Below are 12638 nucleotides of genomic sequence, written 5' to 3'. Positions count from 1 at the left end.
CTTGATCTGTCCCTGTACGTGCGTACAGCACGGGCTAGACACGGCAAATCCGGCCGCTGTTCCCCGGAGGAATACAGTGGCGGGGAGGATGCCTCAATGTCAAATGTGGTACCTGAACCAACCGCCTTAAGATAAAGGCAGGGTTGGGCTTCAACCACACTCTGTTTGCCCTGGGGCGAACTGAGTGCATGAAGACTGTACAGATAGCGCATGAGTGCCACTGGCTCGCTTGGCAGCTGCCAGGGTCAGCTTCATGTCACACTGTATTCAGATTGTACCACTCACGGGCCAGGCCCATAGAGCCAAGCGCTCTGGGTGTGGGTGAAAGATCGCCCCCCCCCCCCGCTTGGGACAGTATGTCCCTGCGTAGTGGGAGCTGCCATGGCTGCCCGCACAGCAGCTGATATATCTCCGCTAGCCAGTACATAGCTGGCCAGTGCGGAGCTATCAGGATAAGTGTGTGGCGTTGCTCTCTCACTCTGGCCAGAGTTGGGGGTATCAGAGCCAGGGGTGGGAACGCGTACAGAAGGCCCGGGGGCCAATCGTGCGCGAGTGCATCCACGCCTAACGGTGCATTTAGATCGCGCATCGAAAAGAACAGCTGACACTGAGCGTTGTCTTTCGATGCGAACAGATCCACCGTAACGCACCCACAGCAGATCTGCCGTAACGCACCCACAGCTGGCTCACAATCCTTGGATGTAGAGTCCAGTCTGCATAAAGTGGTATACCTCTGGACAGTAGATCTGCCCCGAGGTTCATCACTCCCGGTACGTGCATCCAGGGCCGGCCCTCGGCATAGGCAGTATAGGCGAATGCTAAGGGCGCATCAACCCATAGGGGGCGCCGGAAAAAAGAAAAAAAAAAAAGTTAGAAATTAAAAAGAATTTTTTTTTTTTTTTTCATAATACACAATTTCCCGATTTTGGAACAACAAAGTACATCTTATTATCTTATACTAACAGAACTACGCGTACAGCGCCCATAAACTATGGCACACCCCCCCAAAATCAAGTTGAACTGCCCCAGTCCCAGTAAAGAGGTTTATGTGAAATTGTTCTTTTTTTTAAATAATGGTTTTAGTGTGCAATTATAGGTTTTAATTTATTTTGTATTTGTATTTGTATTCATTTAAAATAAATCAAACTCCCAAAAAACATACACAGCTTCTGTGTGCTTTTATTAACATTGGAATTTACATTGTAAGCGGGGGTGAGAGCTTTAGAGAGCTCTCTCCTGAAAGACTGAGAGGCTCTGATAACCTCAGCTCAGTGAGGTAAAGGCACACCTCTATATGATCATTATAGTTATAAAAAAATAAGAGAATAGATGAAAAACAGGTATAAAATACTGACAGTACAAAAAAGTTGTTATTAATAAACAAGAATACAGTTTGAAAGGAGAGTGATTTGTAAAATATCCATAAAGAAAAAGAAAATCTGTTTACAGTTCTGTTTCATATGGGTGTTGAGAGATGTATCCATAGATCTCTTCATGTTGCTCTCAAAGTGCACCAGATTGATGCTTTTAACTTCAATATTTAAAAAAAAAGTCTTCCCGGGGGCATCTTTCTGTTTTGGTGGTCATGCCACTACCGGGGGGGGGGGGGGGGGGGGTGGCCTAGGGTGGCAAATTGGTCAGGGCCGGCCCTGCGTGCATCGCTCTCAGAGAGAGGAGACGTCTACCGCTCCATAGGATCAGTTTGCGCGCCAGTGTGTGTAACTGGAGAGAACGCAAGCCCCCTTGGCGGTTAATATACGATATTGTAGTCGTATTGTCTGTCCTCACGAGGACGTGCACGTCCCCTGAGGAAAGGCAGAAAGCGTTTTAGGGTGAGAAACACAGCTAAAAGCTCCAGGTAATTTATGTGCGCCCGCTAGAGGTCTCTGCTCCAGAGACCCCTCACCGGGCGACCTTCATAAATACCTCCCCAACCTGTCAGACATGCGTCCGTGGTGACCACTTTCTGTGAAAGGACCGCACCCACCTCGTACTAGAAAAGTCGGGTGCAGCCAGTGGCGCAGTGCCATTAAGCATTTCACAGTAACCATCACTCTCTATGGCGCGCGGGGTTTAGTTTTAGGGCGGCCACCCAACGCTGAAACTCCCTCATGTGTAAGCGTCCCAGTCGTACGACCAGGATGGTTGACGCCATGAGCCCCAGCAATCGCAGGCATGATCTGAAGAGAACATGTTTGCGCAGCTGGAAAAGAGCGAGACAAGCTCTGAAAGCTTTCACTCTTTCCGCTGACAAGCGAGCTGAAAAGGGCACCGAGTTCAGGCGTAAACCCAGGAAGAGTATAGTCTGCGCGGGGCACAACATGCTCTTCTCTGTGTTTATTATGAAACCCAGGTTGAGCAGGTGCTTTACGAGGACATTTGTCTGCGTAACAGCCTCCTGCTCTGACTGTGCGAGAAGCAGCCAGTCGTCCAGGTAGGTCGCCAGGCGAATACCCTGTTGTCTTAACGGGGCTATCGCGGCTTCCGTACATCGTACAAACACCCTTGGACTGAGAGACAGACCGAAGGGGAGTACTCTGTATTCATAACAGATCCCCTGAAATGCGAATCTCAGATATTTCCTGTGTGGGTAATATACTGGGATGTGAAAATACGCATCTTTCAGGTCGACTGATGTAAACCAGTCGTCTTGTCGCACGAGCCGCAGCAGAGATGTGTGAGTGAGCATTCTGAACATATCTTTTTAGTAGGGCTGTCAGTCGATTAAAATATTTAATCTCATGATTGTCCATAGTTAATCGCGATTAATCGCAAATTAATCGCACATTTTTGATCTGTTCTAAATGTACCTTAGAGGAATATTTTTCAAGTTTTTAATACTGTTATCAACATATGAGTGGACAAATATGCTTTATGCTAATGTTTATTATCATTTGAACAATGACAAATATTCTCATGAATATTAAACACAACAACCTCTGAACATTACACATATTCGCCTCAATTCAACCTGGAACCTCTCTCATACAATAATACAATACAAATGGTGTGTGTGTGTGTGTGTGTGTGTGTGTGTGTGTGTGTGTGTGTGTGTGTGTGTGTGTGTGTGTGTGTGTGTGTGTGTGTGTGTGTGTGTGTGTGTGTGTGTGTGTGTGTGTGTGTGGTGTGTGTGTGATGGATCGTTGGCGCTATGTGCAACTCAAGGCATATGCTCGAACGGGAGCTGCCTGGACGCTGCAATCATGTTGCGCACTATCCGTGCTGAGTGTGCTGACTTTTCGTACAATGTCCCACTGTCTGGCTTCCTGCATAAAGTCAAGTGCTCGGCGCAGTTGTGGCGAAATGTCGCTCCTCTGTTTTCATTTAAACAGCTCCTTCTATCCATTAGCGCAGCTAGCTAGCACCAGATGCTAACAACAACAATGCACGTAAGGTCTCTCTCTCGCTCGCTCGGGCCACACATACACACACCCTCCCGGTCCTCCCAACAGCCAGTCGGTGCCTGCCGGTGAGCGTGGAAGTGTGGTCTGCCACAAGCGGGCGGCAGGAGCGGGGCTGTCAGCATCAGCTTGGAGATGGTATTTTAAACTCGATGCGCTCTGAAACTACGGGGCGGCCGAGGAAAAAAAATACACATGCGTTAATCGCGTTAAAATAATTAGTGGCGTTAAATTTTGTTTGCGTTAACGCGTTATTAACGCATAGTTTCCCCACAGCAGCAGACGCACAAAATTACGTCCGCTGGCGCATCATAAACACGTCGGATAGTTAAAGTGCATTCGGATTCTCTAAAGTACCGGGTTGCGTTCCGATAATCCAAAAATCAGCTCCTAAATTCTAACCCTATCTCCTATTCCTTGACCTCTGAGTGAAACGTAATGGGGTTAAGGGATAGTGGATAGGAGAATTCAAAAGGACTTAGGAGAAGAGACTGCGGTACTTTAGAGAATCCGAATGCACTTTCACTATCCGACGTGTTTATGATGCGCCAGCGGACGTCATGAATGTGCGTCTGCTGCTGTGGGGAAACTATGGAAACTACAGTTTTCTATACAGTGGACTACAACATGAATGTATAATAAGAACGAGGGACTACTGTAAACTCATCTAGAGACTCTGCACCGTGCTCTGATGCTGTTGTTTTATGCTTTATGAACGTGGACAACAGAGAAACATATTCTTCATGACCAAAGTTGGAATTGAAATAAAAAAGGAAAGTGAAACGTATGCTCGTCACCCTCTGACTCCGGTCCACATTAATACAAATGATCCCAATACGTATGATTGTATGAACTATGAACATATCTTAAAATCAATACAAATGTATTTATTATAAACGTTAGTCCTTAACATCTATCACTGTGTATATCACCATTCAAACATATTTTAAAAGTTGAACAAACTCCACACAGCTCAGTGAAGACTGTGAAATGTTGACTTTATTTGATCATTTCAGTAAAAACTAACGTTCATATTTCTCTTTTTGATTATAATACTGATGAACGTTCAGAAAAAAGCACTTTGGCAACTTACCACATACGTTTTAAAATGCTTAATAAGCACCGTAACTTTCATGATATCATTTCTCGGTCATAATCGGTTGTTTCCGTGAACGGCCGACTGTTGAGTGACGGTAAATGCTGCGGCTGCAATGCATTGTGGGGCAGCATTTTCTCCTCTCCTTTCGGTTAGGGAGGTCCAGTGGTTCCTAAGCTAAAGGAGGTTATAAGGAAGTTTGAAACCTCCTTTCCTTTCATTTGGAGAATTGGAACGGCACTTATCATGGCTGCCAGTGACGTACTTCCGGGTCATTTCACTCCGTTAGGAAGGTTCCTAAGCTAAATGGACTATTGGAATGCAACCCCGCAGTCTCTTCTCCTAAGTCCTTTTGAATTCTCCTATTCACTATCCCTTAACCCCGTGACGTTTCACTTAGAGGTCAAGAAATAGACGATAGGGTTCGAATTTAGGAGCTGATTTTTGGATTATCCGACCGCAGCCCCGGACTGCAACCGGACAACATGACTTTAGCAGCTCTTAAATAAAGTTCCCTTTTGCACCTTCCTTGCACAGCCTCTGACTCCCTATCTCTCGGCACTACAGTATCCTGATATTGAAGCTCAAGCTGGTGATGAGTGATATTTTTCTAACAGTTGTGGTTTTAAGTGAAATGTATGTTCAATTGTTTGAAGTATTATCTTGAAATGTAATTCAGTTTGACTTAACATGTGTTCAGTACTTTGGACTAAACATCCCCATCATTCTCTGTGGTAGATGTGTGTATAATCATCAAATAATACCATGCTAGCATGCTAAATTAGATGGCTTATATAGAAAGCCTAACACCTGCTGCCCATCAGTGACTGTGAGTGTGTTAGCATGCTGACGTTTGTGTTTATCAGTAAGCACAGCTGTGCCTGAGTGCAGGCTAGTATGGCTGCAGACTCATCTTACTCATTAGATGAATCAACAAAGTGTCATTAGGTAGTCAAACTGACTGTGCATTTTTCACAAATCTGCTGTTAAACCACCTCGTATAAAATGTGTCAGTTTAATAATTTAGGGAGTTTTTTCTATCCAGTGTAAAAGAGTAGCATCACTGTACGATTCAAACATAGACTGTATTTTAAAGCAGTTTGGGAGGGAGGCCAGGCTTTAAATACAACAACAGCAAACTCATGATCACATTCCCACGATTCAACACGCTAACAGATTGCTCGCCGGGTTAGGGAGCGATCAGCGTTGCTCCTGCTAGCGGTTTAAGTAACACAATCTGGTGTCTAATTTCAAACAGCTGTCTGCTGTTTCACAGGACAGGAGCGGGGGCGGAGGGCCAGAAACACCTTGATGATTCATGGCCTGCAAAATTAAGATGAATATTTTATATAAACTGGCATTAAGAGGTTTCATCACAGTCATCCAGATCAAACACAACAGCCTGGCAACACGGGTCTCCACTGTCTGTCTGCGAGGCCGCCGGCTGTAACACATTCAATTATGTAGTGGGCTGGTGTAGAGATAGCTTTAATATGCATGCATGAGGAGTATTTGTTCTTACTGGAAATAGATGACACAAACTAACTGATCCCTGCTTTTTAATCAGTCATAGTTGGATTCATTTAAAGATGATCTTTTTTCATACTTCATTGTATTTTAAATACTTTTATGTGGTGACATTTTTCACATTATTGCCTGAACTACTGTATCATTTAAATGTATTGCCCAAAAGAGAAATTGGATTACATTTTTGACTTGATTTAATGTTACTAATCGTGTTAACTAATGCATGTTTTAATGAATGTGAGTCAGCAGCATGCATGCCACCACATAGCATGTGTATGCCTGCATGTCTGTTCCCTCCCTAACTAACTTTGCAGGGGTAAATTGAGTGTGTGACTGCGTATAATTCACTCTCAGAACAGTCCTATTTCCCTCGGCCTGCCTGCTTGATCACGCTGATTCAATGCAACGGTAGCAGCACAAAATCCATACCAATAAATTTCACCTCCAAGGGCTGCATGTCCCATCAGCCGGGGATGCCCCTGCTAGAAACCAAACCATAGCTGGTTAGCCACAAAGAGCAGGCTGCAATTGCCCCTCTGTGCGCATCTCAGGGTGTTTTTCTCTTTTTCCATTATGGTTTATTGTTAATATTACTTAACCTGGGACTGCATTTCAGAACACATCGACACTCGTCTGCCGCTGTCATCAACGTGTTATAATATGTTGTTAAATCAAGGCAAACCCACAGGGCTGCCTGCGTTGGCCATCTCATTTGGTCTGTAATGGCCGATCGCTGTCCCCATGATTGATTCGGCTAATTTGACGTGCATCTCGACGAGGGTCACAGGCCAGGCTCAGATCAGCCACAGCAGTAAGACTTCAATACTCAGATGTGATGCATGTACCATTCCTAGAAGCAACACTCTGGATTTTATATATAACAGCCTCTTCACAGAACATTAACCTGCCCAGGGTCTTCATGTCATTATCGATTCTCAAAGGCTACATGAGCTGTAAACACTCCCGATGCCCTTCAGAGATAGGGCTCCTAATCATCCAGGGACACCCAAATGTGCAGGCAGAAAAGGAGACAAAATGCAGAGAGGTGGACTCTAATCTCACACATGCCATCTTATTGTGTTCATCCAAGTGTGTGTGTTTTGTGTGCTGTGTGGGTGTTATATGCAAAGTGGCGGTTTGTTGATAAAAAAACTGTTAGTGAATCACAGCCACACACTGCTTTCACACTGAAGAGCCACCGAGGAAAACCAAGAGAGCCAAAGTGAGAACTGAGGGATTCAACAATCTGTCTCAACAGTTTGTCAATTTTTCAGCAGGAGACACACGCACTCCGTTATCACTTGGCTGAGATCCCTAAGAGTCCTTATTAATATTCACAGATGAGATTATAGTTTAGCAAAACATTATCACTGCTGATTAACTGGGGATTGCAGTGAGGGACAGATTTTCTCTGGCATTACTATTCATGTTTTGATTTTTCAAGCATGTTGAAAAGTGGATACGGTGCCTCGCCAAGGCTCTAATAAATGGTAATGAGTCTAACTGCGCAGAGTGAGAGAGCAGTGTCCCTGTCTTTATATTCCCAGGTTGTCTGTTCAGGCCAGTGTACTTTAAATCACCTCCTGTAATAGGCAGTGCTAGGATGTATCTTTATGGGGCCATAGCCACACCATGAATTACAATGGCCACACTGTATATCCTCCAATGCTGCATTTCAGTCGTAGTTCCACCTTCCCCTGAGCCCTTGCAATTATGTAACAGCAAACATTGCACAGAGGCCACTTAGAGAGCAGAGGAAAAGAGAGTGGGGTGTTTAAATGAAACACACATGCCCTTGTACTTTTAGCCCAAACTATCCTCAGCTTAATGCCATACTGCTTTTTAATAATCATTTCAATAAGGCGAAGGCGTCTTCTGTGGATAATTGCAAGATGTCGGCACTTTGTAATTAGCTGCATCAATTTCTGATTTAGAATATTCTGTTTGTGATCTCTCTTATGATAACCATAATGCTACTGGTTAATCGTGTCTTGCAAAACATAAATGTTTCCATGCGTGGATAGGTACTGTTGTTAATTAAGAAACCACTCAAGCTGAAAAGTACAAGTAAACAAGTAATTGTAATCAACCGCAACGACTTATATGGCATTTCTCAATCAATATTTTTATAATTTTAAAGTAATGACATCTGCTAACTAAGCCAGTGAATGTTTACAAATCTAAGCCTTAAAACTGAAACAATAATGGATTAATTTAAATACAATTGTATTTTCTTTTTCAATTTATAAATCTTATTTTCCTTTAATGGTAAGCAACCAGAGTTTCACATTTATTACTGCCATCTAACTATGGGTTCATTCTCTTGCACCACATTATTAACTGCAGTGCATTGTGGGAGTTAGCACTGGACTTTACCGTAAGTTCATATTCCCAACATGTAAGCAAAAGTTGCTTATTTACACATCCAGAAGTCGTAAAACATTAACATTTATTTGTAATTAAATCAGCCATCTGATGAAAGTAAGTCCAATATTAAACCAACTTCATCCTTTTATCAGTATGTTTCTCTCTGTTGGGTGTCAGTGTTTTCTATATGATGCTAAGCAAATAACATACAGTTGTTTTCAAGAAATATTATACTGAAAACAGCTACCTGCAGCAGAAAAGATGTTGATGAGAGCTGTGACAGTGAACCACCACAGTAAGGTTGATGAGCTCCGTCAGCATAAAGGACCATAGTGCGTTAATATTGTGAACCTTTTTACTAGTTTTACTGTACTCCATTTTGAGGACAGTGGTGTTATGCGCCTCTTCACTGATTACCTTCTTCTTCTATACTATTGGATAAGCTAACAGACAACTGAACCGACACACAACTGTAATACAAAAGGTTGCCACGACGGTTCCTTGACTTGTGTTAGTAAACTTGACTGCATCATGACCTTACACCTCGTCAATGACTGTTGTTCTAGGCACGTCGTTACGTTCTGGGGAATCAAAAAAGATGGCACGTTGTCGTCCAGCTCGGGAAGTGATATACTTGATAGATATCCACGCATTTCACGCTGTCACTTGGTCACTAATGGACCAATAAACAGGATGATGGGAAGAGATGGAAGAGGGCCAAGGAAATGTATTTTTCTCTCTCTCCTGGGAATATGGTCGACTGTTATCACGCCTCACTTCAAATCCATACTCCCATTACGGATGATAAGGCTTATGTTTCCCATTAAAGTCTCTTGAGCAATGACCCATAATAGCCAATGTGTATCTTAAGCTGTAGTTAATATCTCCATATAATATTAGCAGTAGCGATATTAGATAAAACTATTATTGCTAAAGAGTGTATAACAATGGATGAGAGCCATGGAATTAATACTGAAGTCCACTTGTCACGTATTGATTCACGGTGGAAACCATCTACCATTCGATGAGGTTTGACCACGCTGAGGGTGTGGGCCTTTATGTTTGTGTATTGTGTGTGAGTGATGCAGCAAATTGTCCATTTGCAGTATATCCGATGGGCTCAGGGATGTCATTAGTCACAGCGTGCTCGTTCTCATTAAATGGCCCAGTCGCCATGGCAGCCCCACAAAGGCCAACCCCTCCTCCTCCAGCGCATGGAGAGTGACAGGCCAATTAGAGCGGGGCGCTGTGACACGCAGTCTGCTGTGATTACAGCTCTGAGGGGAGAGGAGCCAGGCAGGGGACACCATGCACCGGCAAGGTCCCAACAAGATCCATCTCCAAACAAACGCGATGAGCCGGGGCCCTGGAGGTCATGTCATCTGTGAGAGCGCCACATTCTCTTCCCTCCATTGCATGTGGCACCTGCCATCAAGAGCAGTTGGCTGCGATACCAATAGAGAGAGCAGTATAGACTACACCACCCAGAGGGCTTTGGGCACACGTCAGCCGCCGACAGGTTGCTTGTACCACATTATACTGTGTTGGAGATCTTCATCATCTTCACATACAACAGACCGCTGCCCAATTATCCTTTGAAGTGAGCTTCTTTTGGAGAAAGCATGTGACGATTTTGACACAGCAGAAAAGTGAAGGACGTGTTATTTTAATCGTGGCATTAAATGCAACTGGAATGGCACTTCCAGTTGCAGACCTCCACTAAGGCCATGCTCTATTTTGCAGTGTTAACAAAAGTGAAAACAATTGTGTATTTGACAATGTTCCAAAATGTAAAGGGTAATGCCTAGTCCCATGCTACACCCTTTTTATTGTACAGCTACTGTGAGACTATAGCTGAGTATCTACAATGGCATCCATAGATTTCCACCAAGGCCAATCTTTCGATGGTCATGAGTTGAGGAGTCGTTATTTCGGACTTGAATGTGTTTATGACCGTTAAGCTGTAATGTGGATTATTATTTAATTGCTCACAGTCTAAACAACCAGCAGCAGGCTTAGAGTTCATTAGAACATACTCCTGAAAGAGGTCAAAGGGGTCAGCATAATCAGTTGGCAAATATTCAACTAATCATTACTACATTTTTCAATAAAATCTCCCAGTCTGTCTTCTAGAAACTAATCATTATCTACTAGTCCTCCATTAGGAGTTATTAGGAAAATTATTAAGGATTAATCAATTTACCAAGTTGTTTTAAACTTCCTCGTAGGCTGTATCGTTACATCCTTATCTAACTGGAACTGAATAATAAAGACCAGGAGAAGGTTGAAAAACCACAGATATAAAACATATATTTTTGTGATTTCTACCTAGCTATCTAGAAAGTCCCTATTTTTAAAGGTCAATATATATAGAAGTTGGTTTTCCTTCAATGTTCTTCTTGGATACAAGGAGATACAGTCAAAGGGGCTATCTACTGTAGTAAGCTAGCTACCAGATCCAAATATGCATACCGAAACCCCAGTTTCTTTTGACTAATGTCACCAAAACAGTCACTAAATAAATGATTGGCTTTATCTAACTTGTGTTATCTACTTGACTATAATTTGCCCCTGTCTCACCCTCACTCGATGAGTTGCTGTGAAGTGTGGTAAAAGTTGTACCACTGTCACCCCACAAACTCAACTGACTCCACTGTTCTCCCCTCCTCTTCATCTCCATTTCTGTATTAAGCTTTTCCTGTAATCCTGCTCCTCTTTAAGGATACTTTCTTTAATATTTTAATAAATATTCTTTCTTCATGTATAATGTTTTATAACGGTGGGATTACATTCCATAATTACTACCTAAAAGAGGTCACTCTAGTGGTCAATTTAAAAAAGCTATCAGTAGTGTTGACTGTCAGGCTGTCCATCCAGGTAACCACTGGAAATAAACCAACCCTGTTTTGTATGAAGTGACTTCACTAAAAAATCTAGGCTTGCTAGCTAGGTAGCTAGGTAGACAATACATTTTTCATATCTGTGTTTTACCAACTTGTTTAAAATCATATTTTATCCCAGGTGGTTTGTCTAATATCTTCGGGCACTACCAGTGCCAAAACATGCATGTTTCATGTTATCTTTAACAATAACAAAATCGCTTGACAATACAAAAATATAGATATATCTGGGATGCTGTTATGTTTCATGTGTGTATGGAGAGAAAGAGCTTCTGAGTTTAGCTGCTGAAGGCTATGTCTGCAGCGAGAAAATAGTTAAATGCCACTTAAAGCTTTTCTGTGAGCCACAATAGAGAAAATAGAAAAAAGGGAGAATAAAAGAACATTCTGTGGGCAGATCGAGCAATTGGCCTCTCTCACTGCACATCTTTTGTGTTTCTGGGAGAATGGTTCACTGCCTTTTGACAATAAAAACCATGGTGAAAAAAAACACATAATTTTCTTCAGGCATTGCTAGCTGCTACATGAACAGCTTTACAAAAAGCTGGAAATACGCATTTTGGTGGCAGTTTTGTGTGAATTGCATTTCTACTCGTACATAAACATACTGATTTTTTTTTTCTCTCAGCCCAAGGAGGCGGAGACGACATGATAAAAAGGCTGCGACAGAGTAATGCTTTAATTGCTGGCAAGAGCGAAAAGGAAGCAAATGCTTTGATTTTGTTTTACAATATTTATCTTGTTGTCAAACAGAATTACAACGAAACACAAGGTTATAACTCGCCTGAATGCATCTGGACAGCAAGTTTTTTCACGGGAGGATTATCCCAAAATGATTTATTTAGCTACAAGTAAGCAATGTGTGATTTCCATGAGTTTTCATGAATGGATAGAACTTGGATAACCTTCTCTGCTGGCTTTTTTTAAGACTGCATAAACATGTTTGAACTGATATTCTTTTACTTTTTGCATGAAAGTAACTATTTCTCCAAGAAAGGGTATTACATTTTTTGAATATCTTTACAAAGCAAAACAAAATGCTGCCCTGAATATCACAGCCCTTTGAGATTGTTGAACATCTGATTCTATGCTACTACAAGCCTATACTCTTCAGTTATAGGATTTTCTACTTGATTTTCTACACACAGTACAGAGTGTATTTTCTAAAGTATTATATTTCCTTATGGTCGGACAGATTTGTATTCTTTTCTGGAGTTATGACAAGACAAATGGTTACAGTATTTCATAATAAAATATATCTGAATAAGGCCTCCATGTTGCAATCTCAACCTGACAAAGAATCAGATCTGCAGACAGAAACAATTGCACAGTATAAAAGTTCTGTAA

Source organism: Gymnodraco acuticeps, unplaced genomic scaffold (genome assembly GCF_902827175.1).
Source record: "Gymnodraco acuticeps unplaced genomic scaffold, fGymAcu1.1, whole genome shotgun sequence".
Classification (NCBI taxonomy): Eukaryota; Metazoa; Chordata; class Actinopteri; order Perciformes; family Bathydraconidae; genus Gymnodraco; species Gymnodraco acuticeps.
This window is presented reverse-complemented; position numbering follows the sequence as displayed.